Source organism: Sarcophilus harrisii, chromosome 1, assembly GCF_902635505.1.
Source record: "Sarcophilus harrisii chromosome 1, mSarHar1.11, whole genome shotgun sequence".
Taxonomy (NCBI): domain Eukaryota; kingdom Metazoa; phylum Chordata; class Mammalia; order Dasyuromorphia; family Dasyuridae; genus Sarcophilus; species Sarcophilus harrisii.
In genome coordinates, this window is record NC_045426.1 from 463,537,818 (window position 1) to 463,558,540 (window position 20,723).

A 20,723-nucleotide genomic window follows, 5' to 3' on the forward strand; every position below is an offset into this window, starting at 1 on the left:
CAAAAGTTGCCGATTACCAAAAGGTAATTTGGGAGTTAAAATTCTTTGCTTCATTATCTTTCTTTTCCCCATTAGTGTGACCCTGGGTAACATGAATGCTTTATGATATAAGTATTTGCTACAGCTACTTCACCACTCTGTGTATAACTTACAGAGGAGCAGTCTATTATGTGCTTTTATCCTCATTTTATCTCTTTCAATTTTTAACTCTATTTATCTATATAATTCTAGTCCTCTGTAAATACAGTTCAAATTAAGTTTCTCCTTAAATGTACAATTCTCATTCAATTAGTATTTACTATTTATCTCTTACCTTTCATATAATTCCTAATTTAAAATCCTTATGTACCATGCAGGAGCTCAGATCTCACAAAAAAGAACATCACTGTAGATCTGAAGTTTGAATCTTGACTCTATTGCTGGATCTACCTGCGTGATCTTAGGCAAGTTACTTAACATCACTTGGTGTCAGTTTCCTCCTCTATAAAATTAGCTGCAAAAACTAAGTTGAAAAACTAGGATAAACTCCTTGACTAAAGAAGAAAGTAAGTTCATTTTTAATACTAGCATGTGTGAGGTTGTATAAATCAGTGCCATTAAAATGTGTTTGACAACTCCCAAGCAGTTTTCACTATGACTATAAAACTCAAAAAAAAACCCAAAAAGAAGGATAGTGGAGTCAATATATTAGGGTAATAATTCTATAAAGACAATAAAAAATGTAAAATTTGTTATATAAGTTGTGAGAAACATAATTTACATGAGATATACATGAAATTACATTAAGTTACAAATAAAAATTCTACTTAGGATTATGCATGTGCATCTGTAGTCTAAATGAGAAACAGCAATTTGATTTGGCCCATGCTTTAGTGTGCCTCTCTATATTCTACTGTAATTTGCTTCCAGATAAATGGTGGAGAGAAAAGGTCTTCTTCTGATATGGAAAAGAAACTAAAACTCCCCAAAAGAAGAAGGACCCTGACGAACCTCAGAAATTTGTATTTGCCTATGTATTATTTTTCCAAGACACCCAGGCAGCCATCAAAGGTCAAAATCGAAATGTGGTTTTTGGTGAAGTTTAATTGTGGCCTCAGTGTGGGATAGTTTCAGAGAGGAGCAAAAACAGGTAAGAAGTGTTTAAAAAAGGGAGTGAATTAACTTGATTGTAGAAATTGAATAACTTGCAAAGAAGTAACTTCTAAGTGCTTTGAATGACTTCTTCAGGGACTGGGATGAATGACAGAAAATGGGCTACATCAGAACTGCACTTTAGGAAATTTGGATATAACTTTATACCACTTTATTGTTCTATTATCTGTTATTTTCTTTGTTTTTAGATTTATATAGTGCAATTACTTTTGAAAGAGACTTTACATGACATAGCCAGGATCTTATTACTCCTAAGAGTGTGACTATTAAGACTAAAAGATTCTGAGGGTGTTTTGAACTGTCCATATCTTTCTTCAGTACTTTCTGTTTGCTTATTTGTCATCAAAACCCAGTTTTACTGTTTGCTAAATTAACTTAAAACTTAGTTCTTCTATCCTCAGTCACTCTCAAAAGTCACATTAAAAAAAAGTTTGACTCAAAAGGCAAAAAACCCAGAGGTTACCCAAACTCTTCTAGACCACAGTCCATATTGGATTAAATGCATTTAATACATACCCCGTGGTATCACCATATACTCTTTTGGGGAAGACCAAGGAAGAGCAGCCCTATCCTGAGATGTTTGCTGAGTCCTTACATTATAGTGGAAAATCAATTAGTGAGGTGGTTGTCAGAATAACTCCCTTCCCTTGATGATTACCAAGTTTTGCCTATTTTTCTAAATCTTGAGCATGTTTACCATGGCCTTTCAATGACCAAACAAATTGCCATTCTTACTTCAGTTATGTAGCAGCTAACAGGAGCTTTATTTCCAATGAGGGGAATCAAAATAGTCATGAAATGCCTAAAAATCTTTAGCTTTAAGATTTGGGGAATATGAACATCTCCTTGATGATGAGTGTCTTATGTTTGGTGTCTTTCCTCTAAGCTGATTCATAAATCATTAAATCCCTTCTTATCAGATTTGTGAAATCATGTCAGAAGAAATAGAGTCTGTTTCCTCCTGGAGTCTAAGTATACCTTTGCATTGTGAAAATTAACTCAGTTGTGGGTTTCCTTAAAGTGAAAATTGCTGCTAAAGTCATCCAGAGAACCTCCCCCAACAACCCTCTTTTGTATTTTAGAAATGTCGAGACTGCAGATATTGAGATAGATACCCAGAGAAATAGCCAGCCCCAAAGGGGTTCTTTTGATGGAAGAAGAGAGAATTGTGCCACTAAATCATAAGCTGCTATTGAGTTCCATTAAAGAAGAAAAAAATACCCCATTAGACAAACCTTCCAAGCATGTTACTTGAGTTAAATTTAGAGGCAATGCAGACATTGCTTAAAAAAGAAATAATTAATTGAATAAGTAAATTCATATGTGTCTCTATGCTCTCCAAAATAGTATTCTGATTTCTAGCCAAATTCCCGTCTTACTGGTCAATATTCAGAGATCAGGATGGTTATAGACCAATAATATACAAAGTGTCTTCAAAGAGCTTCCTTAGGCCATTTTTCTGTGGTATATTGCCTATTTCAACTAAGCTCTCTATTCTTAATTTACTACTAAATCCTCCTTCATGTCTTTATTTCAGTAGACAATCCGTTATGTTATAATGTAGAAAATGTAATGACATATATCAAATAATGGCATAGTAAATTGAATGCTGGACTATGAAACAGGAAGACTACAGTTCAAATCATATCTGACACTCTCCCCATGGGCAAGATACTTAGCTTCTCTAAGGCTCAGTTTCCTCAGCCATAAAATTAAGAGGTTAAACTTGAGATAACCGCTAAAGTCTCTTCCAATGCTAAATGTATGATCTTATGTTTCTGCCAGAAACTAGACAGTTTGGAATTTAAAACATTAAAAACCCCCGGAATGTGGCTAATTTTCCTCTAAAAGCATCACCAGTTTCAGTTTTGGCAGGACTTTTCTTTTTCCTTTTTTGAGGGTGGGAAAAGAAGGGAAAAAGGATGCCAGGTGGCCTTGCATGGAGTCATTTTCTATCTCTACTTTAATATTAAAATAAATCAAAGAAACATTGACTTTCAAGAAGGAAGTTAAATCTTATTGTTTTCATACATATATGAGACATCACTTGCTTTACAGTCTGTCTTGCATTTACTTTTTGATTCATTTATAAGTTACATATAATTAGACTGGCTTTTGTTTGCCTTTTGCTAGAGCTTGATTTAGAGCATCTGGCTTATAAATAAGAAATGAAATGTCATCTTAGTTAGACTGGTTATTGTGAAGCAAAAGTCTTTGCCAGAGTCCAGTTGCTAACTGGATGTAGAGTGCTGCATGCATGGTGGAGGAATACAGATATAAAAAATGGGATTTCTTATGCTTATTTTTCTCTTTTAGAAAAGCATTCTAAGACATGAGTCTTAATAGACAAGGGATTAGCAGAAAGATCACTCCTACAATCAAATAGGAAACTGTTTTATTACTGCCTATTTCCCAGCACTGTTGGGGGAGGAAAGTGCTGGGTAAAACTTTAAAGCACCAGACAAACAAGACTCCTATGTCTCCTATGACAATTTTGATTTTATTTATCTTCATGATTATTGCCAAATGTTATCTTTTTCTCCTAACAATAGAGACATTGAAAGGGACAATTTTTTCCACAACTATAGAAAACATTACAAATACCCCAACCCTTCTCAAGAACAGAATGAGATCAAAGAGATGAAACCAACTCATAATTTCTAGAATCTGCATCCTGCATATGGAGGACCAGAGCTATCCTCTCAGGAGATAGTCCTGCTGGAGCTGAAAAGGCTCCCTATAAAATAAAGGCACTTATCTGGTTTTTACATTTCAGCATCATGAGAATTTTAGCAAAATATTCATTAGTGTCATCATGGTGTACTACCACCTGTTACATTCTCTTTATGTTGACTCACTGTACCAGCATAATATAATATCTGTTTCAAACTAAATTAATTCTGCTTCGCCCTTGTTTAATATTCAAATTGGAGAGCATACATACTGTTATTTATTTTAAAAGGAATGTTGCTGGAGCATATTAGAGGAAGGCTATTAAGCCCCCAAATTTAGGACTAATATGCATGTTAGAAAACAAAGCCATATGATGCAATTGGCATCATGCAGCAGCTGGTTCAAACATTCAAACGTGTGGCTAAGATTCCATGGCCCACAATTTTGTATAACTCCTGTTGTCCTAATAGCCTACAATTGTCAACAGCTAGAAATGTAAACAGAGACTGGAAAAAATGGACAAAATTGTTGATGATTTATTGGGAGCTTAGAAAAATTACAATATTTAAGAAAATCTAGCTATTAGGGAGATTAAAATTGAATGTTTTCTTGACTGTACACTAACAGTTGCCATGTATTTATATCACATGTTCCCTCATTGGGGAGTGTGGGAGAGAAAGAAGCCATGGAAAATGGCAGGTCTTTAATTTCAGGATCTGTGGTGAATGAAGGGCTATAATAGATAGATAGATGGGGGGAGGGAGAAAGAAGGGGAATAAAAGAGAGAGAGAGAGCATCACTATGAAGTTCTAAACAAAGAAGGAATTCAAATGAAAGCAGAAAGAAGAAATCAGATTGAAAGAACACAGACATATACATATTGCACACTTGCATATAAACAATTCTTTTCAAAGCTGATTTTTAAAAATTCACCTTTCAGAAATATCTTTAATTTAATACTTTAGAAAATGATGTTGGCTTTGGAGTGGGAACAGAACTGTGTCAGGGAATCCAGCTGAAGTTTTAAATGATAATGAATTGTAAGACAATTAGATGAGTCCATTTTAGTAAGCTAGTATATTGTCTTTTTTTCAAAGGTACCAGATGGGGAAAGTAAGATAAAACAAGTTATCAGTGTGATGTTGTTCTTTGCTACTTATTTTTCACTGACTACAAACTATAGGGGGAAAAAGAAAAAATCAACTATGTCCCATTGGATTTCCAGCAATTCTCAGCATCCTTTTTTAAATGAGGTTTCAGTTAAATCTTTTGCCTATCTAAGTATTCTTGAATTCTTTTCTGCTGCTCCTCTTAATATAAATGCCATGTTTGCTGGCTACTGTGAAGCTCAAACAAAATCTATTAAATAGAAGCTTTTCTCTCTTTAAAGCAGATGGGAGTGGTCCAAATAGCTATAAAGGGCACAAGGGTCATTTCCAGCCAAATGAAAGCAGCTCTTAAATGGGAAAGGAAAGTCACTTTAAATTAGAACCAGATGTATATATACTAAATGAACCTTAAGTTCCTAATTGGAGACACAGTAAGGCTGTAATACATTTAGCAAATTACAAACAAAATGTTCTTGTTTACATTACATTAAATAGCTTTAAAGCTTCTACCACAGAGCTAAATAAACATGCTATTATGCTAAAAGTGGAAAGGAATGTTTTTTTCAGAGTTGGTATATTCAGAAAGGACAACAACCTGTGTGTGTCTTTGTATGAAAAAGAGAAAGTTTGGGGAGGAAAGGTGGGGAAAGAGAAAGATAGATATTGATTTTCTTTTTGGTAGAAAAGGAAAATAGATTTACTTTGGGCTCTAGAATTTAAAGATCAGCAAGCACTTGCAAGGCAAGTATTTGAAAACTGTAACATATGCCTTCTTTCATACTGCATAATTCATATCTGGCAATATTAGCCATAGAGGTTCAGCTCACTAGCAACACCTCATTATTTTCTCTCTTGGTATTTATTTTTATGTTTGACACCTCATAAAATCCTTTTGTTAATTTGTTTATAAAAGAGCAGATCTAAAACAAATGAGAAGAATTAAATTTCCCACTCATTCTTTTCTATTGATGTGTCCTCTTCCTGTGGTACAATGGGAAGTGTAAGTAGTTAATTTTTTGCAATTATAAGCCTATCTTGTTAAATTAGAAGTCGCATGAATATGAAGTATCAGAATTATACTTATGTGGCCTCTGACATCCTGTGAGCTTACAAAGTCAAATCATTTACTTCTGTGGAAAATAAAATTAATAAAGGTAAGCTGAGGTGCATGTTTCCAAGCTAAATCACATTATTAAGAGTTATGTGTAAAACTGTTAACAAAGCAGGTTAGACTGGCAACCTCTATAAAGCTACTTGAGAAGGAAGGAACTCTCTATTAACATATAGCAAAGAAAGGTAGACCACAACATAGTGTTTTCACTCTTTCTGTTATTGTTTGCTTGAATTTTTGTTTCCCCTTCCCAGGTTTTTTTTTTCCTTTCTTGATCTGATTTTTCTTGTGCAGCAAGATAACTGTATGAATATGTATACATATATTCATACGGAGTACAGGTACAAGTACAGAGTGTATATATACAAAGTACAGGTATAGAGAAAAAGTAATCATCTCTTTTCTCTGACAATGTAGGAATGTCAATTATTTTACAGGACCCAATTGCATCTTGTTGTCTTTACTAGGGGATTAATCTATCAGACTTTCTGTTTCCTTGGAAGAAATAAAAACTCTCTTAATTTTACAAGGACAGGAAAAATCTGTGATATGTCCTTTGGGAGGGTATCAAGTTAATTCACGGTGTGTAAACATGGCAAACAGATATTCTGAAAGTATCCCAGAGTCCTCTGCCATGAGAGGTAACAACTTTTTTTTTAATTATAACTTTAAACTAAGAGGGAAATTTGAATTTCTGAAGTCAATTCAAAACATAGGAAGGGGACTTATATATTATTATATATATATATATATATATATATATATATATATATATTATATAACCAAATACTACCTGAAATCAATACAATATAAAAACAATTACATAGTACAATTTCTCAATCCCTTATTTGATTCTTGGTAGGTCACAATTCCCATGAATCATTTGGTCAGATTAAAGTTACCAATCAAAATATAGTAATGTGTAGTAAAGCAATGATTTTAAAAACAAAAATGGTGTTAACCAGTATCTCTTTTGAGATTTCTCGCTCCTTATTCTAACAGTGTATGGGAAGAGGGATTAAACAAATTTTATCTTCAACATTGTACCTTAATAGGACTAATTTGAGAAGGGTTGTTCCTCAAACTATTAAGTTTAATCTTATAACAATTCACATCTTAGTCTTGAAGACCATATGTGACTGACACATTTACAAACCACTTTGGGTGGAGTCCTCTTTCATAACTAAGCCTTACAGAGATAGTAGCTCATGGTTGAAGGAAAAAGAGAGAATGACGAACATTCAGTTTCTTTCCTAGTAATCTATTCTCTGTGTTCATTTCAATAGCACATCATATCTTCGGATTCAGATGTCTTATTCAGGCATCTGATTTCTGAAAACATCTTGGGCTTTCTGGAATGGGTTTGTTCTCAGAGAAGCTCTAAAGGGAGGAACTTGTAGAGGATCAGTTGGTTCGGGTTACATATAGGGATTCTTAGATGTTTCTGCTAACATTTCCCAGTAACTAGACTCAATACAATTTAGTACAATAAACATTTAAGATTTTACTTTTTTAATAACTAGTTCATGTCTGAAAATCAGCTCAAATCTTATGGTTCTAATCCTTTTCTAATCCTATTAACAACAAAATTATAAGAGGAACATTAAGTTTGGAACCTATAGTTCATTTGAAAACTTCAAAGAATTTAAGTTTTTACTTGCTTTTTTAAAACTCTGTATGTGACATAGATGCTGCCAACAACAGACTGAAAGAGGAATCTTAAAAAATATATATGAGGATCTTACTTGTAAAATGAACTTCTTTTTAAAAAATGTATCTTATTATAGCTTTTTATTTATAAAACATATGCATGGGTGGTTTTTCAATATTGACCCTTGCAAAATCTTCTCTTCCAAATTTTGCCCTTCTTTCCTCCTATATGGCAGATAGTCCAATGCATGTTAAATATGTTTAAAAATATATGTTAAATCCAATATATGTATACATATTCATACAGTTATCTTGCTGCACAAGAAAAATCAGATCAAGAAAGGAAAAAAAAAACCTGAGAAGGGGAAACAAAAATGCAAGTAAACAATAACAGAAAGAGTGAAAATGCTATGTTGTGGTCCTTACTCATTTCCCACAGTCTGCTCTCTGAGTGTAGATATCTCTCTTCATTGCTGAACAATTGGAACTAGTTTGAATCATCTCATTATTAAAGAGAGCCATTTGATTATCATATAGTCTTGTTGTTGCCATGTATGATGATCTCCTGGTCCTGCTCATTTCACTTAGCATCAGTTCATTTAAGTCTCTCCAGGTCTTCTCTGAAATCATCCTGTTGGTCATTTTTTACAGAATATAATATTCCATAACATTCCTAGATTATAATTTATTCAGCCATATTCCAATTGTTGGGCATCCATTCAGTTTCTAGTTTTTAACCACTACAGATAGGGCTGCCACAAATATTTTTGCACATTTGGGCCCCTTTCCCTCCTTTAAGATCTCTTTGGGATATAACAATAGTAGCAGTAACACTGCTGGGTCAAAAAGGGTATGCACAGTTTGATAACTTTTTGAGCATAGTTCCAAATTGCTCCCTAGAATAGTTGGATCCATTCACAGTTCCATCAACAATGCATCAGTGTTCCAGTTTTCCCACATCCCCTCCAACATTTGTCATAATCTTTTCCTGTCATTTTAGCCAACCTGAGAGGTGTGTAGTGGTATCTCAGAGTTGTCTTAATTTGAATTTCTCTGATCAATAATGATTTGGAGCACTTTTTCATATGACTAGAAATAGTTTCAATTTCTTAATCTGAAAATTGTCTTTATATCCTTTGATCATGTAGAATGAACTTTTTGTCAAAGATTTAATGTTTACCAAAGTAACATGTAAACTAAGGCTAAATGTGTTTTTCTAAGACAGACTTTTTTTCCACCCCTTAATGCCTTTTTCTTTGATGATATCACAACAGAATCTATTCACAGCCACGCCCTCAGTCTATGAGATGCTCCCCTTGTCTGCCCCAGTGATAGATAACAGTTCTCAAGAGTTACAGATATTGTTTTCCCATCTAGAGATGTAAACAGTTTAACCTTTAAATATATTTTTTCCCTCAATTTACCTTTTTATGGTTCTCTTGAGTCCAGTGTTTGTAGATTAAATTTTCTGTTCAGTTCTGGTTTTTTCAATAGAAACGATTTAAAATTTCTTACTTCATTGAAGATCCATTGCTTCCCATGAAAGATGATCATGAGTCTTGCTGAGTAGTTAATTCTTGTTTTTAACCCCAGGTCCTTTGCTTCTAGAATATAGTATTCCATGTCCTCTGATCCTTTATTATAGAAGTTGCCAGATACTGGGTAATCCTGATTGTTGTTCCTTGATATTTGAATTGTTTTTTGTCTGGCAGCTTGCAGTATTTTTTCCTTGAGATTGCACTGCTGGAGTTCTGCAACAATGTTCCTTGGGGTTTTCCTTATGGGATCTCTTTCCTAAGGTGATCATATGATAAAATGTATTTTTTTTTAAATTGGCATTGACTTTATTCATGTTGAGGGCATTCATTTATTTCATTTTTATTTCAGATGAAAGGCTCAGAAATGGAAAACTTCAGTTTTACTATTTATAAATGTCTTGTTAGGTAATGTTAATGAAATATGTTAATTTTAGAACTTCTGAAAATCTTTTAAACTTCGTATTTAAAAAAAATAATGACCATTTTGTGTAGAGGATGAAAAATATAATTTATGTATATAAATAATATATATATTTGAATGACCTATATAAATATACTAAATACTTAATCTCAGATTGTATACAGACAGCAATATACATCTCAACTGAGCAAAATGCATGTAAATTGCTTGCACTCTAGGACATGCACACATATAGTAATCCCAAACTAAGTAATAAACATAAATAAGATAGGATTTTCCTTTGAAGTAACAAAAGATAGTCCATAAGTTACTCTCTTCAAAGATTACTAATTGTACTGAAATTATTTTTCTTACAACCAAACAGATGATCTAATCTTGCTAATTAATAGATTTATATCTTTATCCCACAAACTTATTCATCTTTATTTAATTATTCCTATATTATTCTGAAATATTTCAAGGACCATTTCATACGAGAGTTGTTTGTCCTTTATGCTCAAAGAGGACCAAAATGACATTACAATATTGAGATCAACTTACAGTGTGTCTGGTTCAACTGGATTATGTACTCTGTATGTACTCTGAGGTACGGCTATCGCAGGGCAGGCACAAATCTTCTATATCACCTTTTGGGAGGGAGTTGTTTCTAAATTTGCTTTTCTTATATTACTTTTGAGCTACCAAAATTCTCCTTTGCTTCTATAGCACAGCAACTTCTTTGATACTGAATAATTTTGAGCTATTCTCTTCCATGTCTCACAATCAGTTCCACAGCTCTTCAGAGATGTGTGTTCTTCTACTACTTCTTCTGACCACTCTGTGACCAGTGCCTTATGTGAGTTCTGCAGAAAATATTGTTTTAGGCAGACATACACGTGGAATTTGAAAAATATAGCCAATCCATCATAGTTGTTCTCTCTGCAGTACAATTTGAATCCTTGAATCCTATACTTGAATTCAAGTATAACTTGAATATGTGTGCATGTCCTAGAGTGCAAGCAATTTACATGCATTTTGCTCAGTTGAGATGTATATTGCTCTCTGTATACAATCTGAGATTAAGTATTTAGTATATTTATATAGCTTATTCAAAATAAGAAAAAATCTTATTTTGCCAGGCAATCTTCAGAATCTTCCTAAAGCAATTCAGAGGGGGATGGTCCAATTTATTGGCATGGTCTTGGTAAATTTTCTACAGTGAGGTCAGCACAAGGGCTTGGTAGACTTTCAGTTTTGTAGTGGTAGACTTCTACTTTAGTCTTGGCTTGTAGCTTTTTTCAAGTTAAACAATTTACTGTCAGTTCAGTAGCTTATCTTGCTACTGTTTTTGTCCTGGTTGAAAGTGTCTGACAATGTTGCCAAAAATAGCAAATCATTGAAACAAAATATTCATATCAAACTATTCTGCCAGAGAAGTTTTCACATGCTTAGGGTTGACATCCCTAATTCACTGACCAGTTTAAAGTCTTTTGGTTATTCTCAAACTATTTAGCCCATTTGTCAAGAGTTTTTTTGTTTGTTTGTTTGTTTGTTTTACTGGGGAAGGGTTGTTCCATATGTGATAGTTTCTTGGAGCCTGTAGGTGAGAATTGTGTGGCAGATAAACACCAAAGGTAGATGAGCAGCCTTCACACCAGGGATATCAATCTTCTTTGAATGCTCCATATAATAATATAATATAACATAGCATAATATAAAATAACTGTTAATTGGTAGGTAGGTGACAGCCACAAAACTCATTTATTTAGTTTTATAGGATTCTAGAATTAACTACAAGTTTCAAATAAAAACAGTGGGATCTTTCATAATTTCATCCTATACTCAGAGGTGATTGGCACAAGAAGATTCATTATGTTTTTAAAATAATTACAGCTTTACTTGCACTGGCTAAAGAGATTTTTGTGAAAGAAATAAAAGCAGAGACATGAATCTAATTGCATCAGAACTGGTCTTAAGCCTAGAAGTATCATCTAGTAGTATCATCTCAAATAGCAACGTTTCATTACTGTTATGTTGTTGCAATAAACATTTACCAGACCTTACACTCAACATCCTTTTCTTCATTTTTTTTCTTCTTCTATATCAATTTCAACACAGTCTGGTATGAAAATTAATTATTAGAAATTTAAAAAATCATTATATTGTGGAATTTTACATAGTAGTGAATATAAGATCATTTATTTAAAAAGAAAGAAAAAAAGGAAAACTAGCTAATTACTATAAATCTCCAGACAAACTAATAGCTGTCTCTTAAAATATTGCATGTTAACCTCTTAATCAAAATTAAATATTTAAAACTGATCACTGTTAAGACTAAGATGGTTTCCTATAATAATCTGGTATTTAATAAACCAAAAGACTCCAGTTCTAAGATGATAACTCACTATTTAACAAAAATTGCTGGGAAATTGGAAAATAGTATGACAGGAATTAGGCATTGACCAGCACCTAACACCCTATACTGAGATAAAGTTGAAATGGATTCATGATTTAAACATAAAAGTGATACTGTAGACAAATTAAGAGAATGAGAGATAGTCTACCTCTCAGATATGTGGAAAAGGAAGGAATTTATGGACAAAGAACTAGAGTATATTATGAAATGCAGTAGAAAATTTTGATTATATTGAATTTAAAAAAGGTTTTGTACAAACAAAGCCAATTCAGTCAAGATTAGAAGGGAAGCAGAATATTGGGGAAAAAATTTTATATCCAAGGTTTCAAATAAAGACTTATTTCTAAAATTTATGGAGATTAACTCAAATTTATAAGAATACAAACCATTCTCCAATTAATAAATGGTAAAAGGATATGAACAATTTTCAAATAAAAAAATTAAAGCCATTTCTAGTCATATGTAAAAATGCTCTAAATTACTATTGACTAGAGAAATTCAAATTAAGACAGCTCTGAGGTACCACTTTATACTTCTCAGATTGGCTAAGATAACAAGAAAAGATAACAATGAATGTTGGAGGGGATGTGAGAAAACTAGGACTTTAATTCATTGTTGGTAGAGTTGTGAACTGATCCAACCATTCCAGAGAGCAATTTGGAACTATGCCAAAGGACTATCAAACTGTGCATACTCTTTGATCCAGCAGTATCTCTACTGGGCCTGTATCCCAAAGAGATCATAAATAAGGAAAAAGGACCCACATGTGCAAAAATGTTTGTAGCAGCCCTTTTTATTGTGGCCAGGAACTAAAATAATAAGACATTATGACCAGGCTGATTTCAGATAGCCCTGGAAAGACTTACATGAATTTGCTAAATGAAGTGAGTAGAACCAGGAGAACTTTGCATACAGCAACAACAAGATTATGTTATGATCACCCTTGGCTCTTTTCAACAATGACATGATTCAAGGTAATTCCAGTAGTCTTGTGATGCAGAGAACCATCTGCATCCAGAAAGGACTCTGGGGACTGAATGTGATCATAATATAGTATTTTAATTTTTGTTGTTGTTATTGTTGTTCACTTTATTGTTTTTTCTTTCTTATTTTTTTCCCTTTTGATCTGATTTTTCTTGTGTAGCATGATAAGTGTGGAAATATGTTTAGAAGAATTGCATATGTTTGACCTACATTGGATTACTTGCTTTTTAGGGGAGGAGAACGAGGTGGGAGTGGGGGAGAAAAATTTGGAACACAAGGTTTTTCAAGGGTGAATGTTGAAAACTATCTTTGCATGTATTTTGAAAAATGCTGCTATATATAAAAAAGAAATAAAAGATACTGTTACTGAAAAAAAGACTAAGTTGGTTTCAAGATATAACTTCAACAATATACTGTTCTAGGTCTCACTTCATAATTTTAATAATTACAAATCAAGATATAAATCACTGCTATAATACAAACAACTTTGTAAATATTCCTCCCACCCCACCCCCCAATTTTTCAAAGAGTATTTATAATACAAGAAGGGAATCCCATTTTCTTAGTAAACCAATTCACAAATTTTCTAATAGTATGGATAAAATTCTGTGATCTTACATAAGCATATGGTCCTAAGAAAGCTGGCCAGTTCAGAAATAAAAAGTTTTTATAAGGTATTTCTCCCTCTCCTCTTTTTCACAAAGTAAGTAATTATAATTCTTTCCTTTCAAAATATACCTAATTAAATGTTTCATTGGTTTTAACAAGCTAGCAATAACCTCTAATAACTTAATAATTTCATAATATCCAAATCAAAAGGAGTTAAATTATTCAGTGGCAAAATCTTATCTTTTAATAGCATTTCTTATACAATAGTTTCCCAGAATTTACGATACAAGAAAATAAACACAATAATAACATTCACAACAACATAAGCATTTTTTAATCATCTTGCATAGAAAACCATTCATTTTTATCACTTTTGGCATTTTATACTAAACACACTAAGGACATAGTACAGCATTCAATTAAGAAATAATGCATATTCTAATGTTTGTGGCAACCCTCTTTGTAGTGGCCAGAAACTGGAAATTGAGTGGATGCCCATCAATTGGAGAATGGCTGAATAAATTGTGGTATATGAATATTATGGAATATTATTGTTTGGTAAGAAATGACCAGCAGGATGATTTCAGAAAGGCCTGGAGAGACTTACATGAACTGATGCTGAGTGAAATGAGCAGGGCCAGGAGATCATTATATACTTCAACAACAATACTATATGATGACCAATTCTGCTGGACCTGGCCATCCTCAGCAATGAATGACTAAGAACCATTACATTGAATTCCCAATCCCTATATTTTTGCCCACCTGCATTTTTTATTTCCTTCACAGGCTAATTGTACAATATTTCAGAGTCCAATTCTTTTAGTACAGCAAAATAACAGTTTGGTTGTGTATACTTATTGTGTATCTAATTTATATTTTAATATATTTAACATCTACTGGTCATCCTACCATCTGGGGGAAGGGGTGGGGGGAAGGAGGGGAAAAATTGGAACAAGAGGTTTGGCAATTGTCAATGCTGTAAAGTTACCCATACATATAACCTGTAAATAAAAGGCTATTAAATTATTTAAAAATGAAATAAAATAAAATGAAAAAAATGCATATTACTTGCTGTCTAGGGGAGGGGAAAAGGGTGGGAGCACTATTTATATAGTGCTTATAATATGCCAGGTCTTATGTTAAGCATTTCACGTTCTTCTATTTCTCATAACAAATCTGGGAGGTGGGTGCTATTTTTATCCCCTTTACAGATTATTAAACTGAGATAAACACAGGTAAGATCATTTGCTTAAGGACACATGGCTAATAAATTTCTGAAAGCCAAATAGCAACTATAGTTTGTAATAGGTGTGATTTGCCACAATTATCCTATTTAGTTTTAGAACAAAATTTCGCTCAAATTGAATCTGGATTTTTAATCATGAATGGCAACATTTAAAGCTTTAAAAAAAATTTTCTCTCTAAGGTCATTACTTGATAGTACCTCAAAATTTAGATCCCACTCCTTTTGATCATCTCATGTTCAAAATTTCATGGAATAATGACATATTTTATGTGAATCATGGTACTCTTATACTGCATAATGCAAAGTTTACTCATGATTATTCTCGACTCTAAGTTGGCTTACTTAAGAGTTATTTCAAATAAGGGGCTGTTTCTAACCTTTACATTGTTATAATCCAGCAAAGTGTAAATCATACTACAGCATTAAAACAAAACTTTTCACTAACTTATAAAATACATGTTTAAGTCTCAAATTTTTGTTCAAAACAATTTAAGTTTTTGTCCTGAGTATAAAGTACAGGTGCATGATCATCACTGAATTTATCTTAGAAAACCAGGAGTAAAGCCTCAAATTAGAGAAACTAAAATAAACATTTAACTAAATTTGTGGGTTTTGTTGACATTTATAAGCAATCTGAACAACAACAGTAACAATTTTTTGTTAAAATAAAACTCATAAGATTTCAAAACATTTTGTGTAATTATCCCTTTAAATCATGATCCTCATTCCTTTTATAGATTAAGATACAGATATGAAGACAAATACATCTTACCATGGATAAGATCACAATTTATAAATTCTATAAAATCACTAAAATTTCATAGATCCAATACCTAGTTTTAATTTTTATCCGTATTTCAGAAAAGGTGATTTAAAAAAACTAATTTTTCTTAACTAATATATTTTAGTACACATATCACAAATTCCTATAAAATAATAACTATGATTCAATGTAAGTTATTCTCCATATAATAAAATATTATTTATAGCTAGGTATGTATAACTTTTTAAAAGAAGTCTTATTCTAAAACATATTAGATACCTCTTTTAAATTTAAACTGCAGTTAAAGACAGAATTCTATTTGAACCAAATTTGAATATATACTCTCAATTGGCACTATTTTAAATGCCTTAATATTTTAAATTACAGAAAATGTTTTATGAATTTTACCCATTTAGAGAATACTTGTTGGATGATTCAAAACTATAAAAGAATGCTGGTTATGGTAAACTTTTAAGTTCTGCCTTTCATTCAACCCAATTTGTTTACAACATTTTAATAATTTTCAGAAGTATTGAGTAAATAATGCTTGATAACCAATCTTTAATAAAAAAAGCTTTTCTGCATAATTACAATACAGCCAAATGAGTATATGGTTTATTAATTAACGATGAGATTTTATCTGAGTATACTGAAGGAGTTATCTATTTAAAAATATATCCAATTGAATATCTGACAACCTTATAGTATTCTGGATAACAATTTTACAGTGTTTGGTTTAGAACCAACAATAATATGATATATCTTAATTATTAACAGTGCTTAAACAGTCTAATCACACTCTTTAACGTCTCAGTTTATGATCTCTTATTATTCTTCATATAGTATTCTTTTAATGTAAGAAAAATCTAGAAACATCACTTATAATCACCAATTGTGTTTTTGACATTCTTCATTGATCACATGTAAGACTAGTATAGAGTATTCTGTATACTTTCCTAATGTCAAATAAATATTGGCCAAGAACATAAACCAGTATTTCTCATTGGCAGTGCTTATAAAGATGTTGCTTAGCACTGTTGTAATGTCTACCATAAAATTAATTAGTAGACTCATTGTCTTTCTGGATGGGCTTGGTCCTTTTATGCCCTTCTTGTGCCAATTAGGGTAGAAAACATATAAATGCTATTTGATCTAAAGTTTTTATCATTTTGCAGGAATTCATCCCAAGTGGCCATATGGTTTAATTGAATAAATAGCCTAGTCACAGATCTGGTGGATAGTTCATAGATCTTAATAAGGGTTCAGAAATCAAGTTCATAGTGTTCTCTTTTTGTCATCAGTGTATCCCTCCTGGGAAGACTGACCCTTGCTTTGGTGGTGAGGTTCATAGTGCTATTTAAGTGTGGTTGCCAGTAGGTACGATCTTTTTGTTCGGAGACCCAGTTTATGAGCTGATATAGGACAGGATTATGGCCAAACATGGAGATTGTCTTTTTTTGTTAAATGAATCAAAGGGATGTTGTCATATGATAAATATTAAATACTAATGATGAAACTGAAATATAAATATGACAAGTATAATGCTGTTCTCAGTTTGACCACAAGATGTCTCCAGAGACCATGCTGTCATTTATCTTTACTACTCAGAAAGATCTGGCCCTGGGAAGAAAACAGCTTTATTTACGGAAATAAACTGACACGGCGATATTAAACAGTAGTGATAGAACACTAAAGACAGTCATTGAGCACACATTAAAAATCCCTTTTTGAGGCCAATATTTGGATTTAAGCTAATTGTTTTAGTTATCTTCCTCTCTGGTTAGGAAGGCAAAGCTACCCCAACTCTTCATAGGCTCTGAAGACTGTCAGTTGTTGTGTGCTGTCTCTGATCAACTATCAATCTCAATTGAGGGTCACTGGTGAGGGGAAAAAATCTTTCAGGGGATTGTCCTTAAAGGATTTTTCCCTATCACACTAAACACAGACAGCAAAAGTTGTAACTTTTTCCAAATAGGGTTCTGAGCTTCTAGTTTGGGATAAAAATTGTGGAATTTGAAGTTGAGTCCATATCCCTGCTTATAATACTCCAGAAGTCTCCCTCCTTCCACCCTCTTTGCAGTCTTACTGGGAGTGTTCAAAAGATCGGGGTGGGGAGGAAGGGAGGGAGCATAGATTCGAGCAAAATCCGGTTATTAATAGTGCCGTGTTTATTAACTGTTAACAAAGGAAGTCAGACTAGCAACCTCAGTAAAGCCAGTAAACCACAGTGAAAAGGATGGGGTTTTCTTTAATGACATGTAAGAAAGAAGGTTTCTTGGTAGGTATAGAGAAAAAGTGTAGTTAGGGCAGGAACATCACAATTGGCTTTACTTTAGAAAGAAAGAAAGAGGAAGAAAGAACGAAACGAGAGAGAGACAGACAGAGAGAGAGAGAGACAGAGAGAGAAGAAAGAGAGACAGAGAGAGAAGAAAGAGAGAGAAGAGAGAGAGAGAGAAGAAAGAGAGAGAAGAGAGAGAGAGAGAGAGAGAGAGAGAGAGAGAGAGAGAGAGAGAGAGAGAGAGAGAGAGAGAAAGAAAGATTGCCATTCATGTGAGGCTAATCATTGCTCTTCTTTGATAGTAATCGTAATAGTTTTATGAAACCCCATCTGTATCTTATAATCTTTGCTAGGGGGATCAAAACTACCAAATTTGCTGTCTTCTGGGAAAAAGATAAAAAACTTGCCCCAATTTTAAAAGGACAGGAAAGAACAGATGATATGTCTTTTGGGGCTAGCACCAAGTTAACTTATAGCACTTAAAAATAACAAATATATCTCCTGGAATTATCCAAGTGGTTACTGGTGTGAGAGATGACAACTTTTTGTTTTTTTTATTATAATTGTAACTCACTAGGAAAACTGAATCGCAGAACTCAACTCAAAAATGTAGAAAAGGGACTTAAGCAGATACAGAATCAATAGTCACATCAAACCTGTACAATATGGAATCAGTCACAAAGTAGAATTAATTTGAATTTTCTCACCATTCATTAGTGCTCAAACACCCAGTAGACAAATGGTATTCATAGAACTTGGATTTTATGCCACTAGAACTTATATTACTTATAAGTCCATTATATTCTTAAGTTCACACATGGGCTTTTCTTAGCCTTATCATTAAAATTATTTTGCTTAAGGAAGAAAACTTCTAGCCTTTCCCTAGAAAAGCTTTTCCTGGAGGTAATGGCAATATTCTCCACTGAGGTTCTCTTCTGATGTCTCATTGTGGTGCAGAAACAGAAATAGGATTCCTGATAGCAATTTCAATTGAGTGCAACCTTTATCCAGTCCGACCAGTCCAATCCAGTGAACATTTATTACTGTGGGAAGTGCTAAAGAAACAAAGACAAAAGCACAAAAGATTCTCCTTTTAAAAAGTTTATATCCAAATGGGGAAGATTCCACCTGGTGATGGGGCTGTGGCTTATCACTAATCCAACTTAGTGCAGAGACTCATCATTAAAAAGTTGGCAATTATTTTTCTTTTTTAGAATTTAATTAATTTTATTTATAATTTTTGGGAAAAACAGGTATTTCCATAATATAGTATACTTTAAAAAAAAAAAAGAGTGTACATGATGCAAATCGTTGTATATAATTTACTATTCTTTTTAAAAATTTTATAAAATTATTTAAATTTATTTTTCTTTTTTTCCCCCTTTCCCACCCATGCCCTAAAGATGGCTACCATTAGACACAAATATGTCTAAACATGTAAAATCATTACGTACATACTTTTATTTATCTGTTCTATGTGGATGCAGATAGTCTCTTTCTTTATGGGTCCTTTGTAGTTAATTTGGGTATTTATAATAGAATGACTTAAGTTGTTCAAACTTGTTCTTAAAATAATATTGCTATTGCCAGATACACTGTCTTCTTGGTTCTGCTCATTTCATTCTTCATTATATCACACAAATCTATCCATGTTTTTCTAAGGTCATCAAGCTCATCATTTCTTATAGTACAATAATATTGCATCCAAATCTTTTATCACAACTTGTTTGTTCATTCCCAATTGAAAGGCATCTCTGAAATTTCTAATTCTTTGTCACCACAAAGAGATCTGCTATAAATATTTTTAGAACATATAAGTTCTTTTCCTTTTTCCCTAGTCATTGGAAATAGACCTAATAGTGGTATTGCTGGACCAAAGGGTACAGGCAGTTTAATAAATGGGTATCCGAATTGCTTTTCAAAATGGTTGGATCCCCTCCACATTTGTCCATATCCTCTCCAACATTTCTTGCTTTTCCTTTCAATTATTTTAGTGAATTCAATAGATACAAGATGATTGTTTTAATTTGCATTTCTCTAATCAGTAATGATTTTGAGCATTTTTCATGACTAAATTGTTTTGATATCTTCATTTTTTTATCATTTTTCATTTGTTATTACAATTGCTTTTTCAGCCACAACAAATCTCAAAAACTACCTTCTCAAGTGAGAAGTAACATTGTTAATAGGAGAGAACCATATCGTGAATATGATCCTTTTCAAAAAGTTAATATATCTAATATGACTATATATTAAAAGTAATTTCAGTATAGTATAATACTGACCTGACCAAATATATTTTGTGCCATTCTGAAATTGAAAATAATAAAAATTTGGAAATAATAGTTATTTTCAAATTGAGAATTGACCAATTGCAATTATTATATTAAAATGTCATACATATTTCATTTCTATATTTCAGGTATTCTATATATGCACATAAGTATTTGTATGCCAAATAGTCTCATCATTAAATACATTTTGCAGACATATCCTAAATTATTACTAAATTAAATATTTTGCATTGAACTGTGTGCGCTATATTGTCAGAGATTTAGGGCAAAGAATTCAAAATGTGTCCCCTCTGTACCTTTGACAGCACCTTCAAGATTGTTCTCAGTTCTTTATGTCAGTCTCTGTGTCAATTCTCTGTTATCCTTGTATTCACCTGTTGGGAATGCTAATTGCAGAGTCTGTTACTAAGCCTATAGTATCTTTTAGTTACTTTTGCTGCATTTCTGTTAAAGTGGTACATTGAAACCTATAGTTTTATTTATAATGCTTATATCAG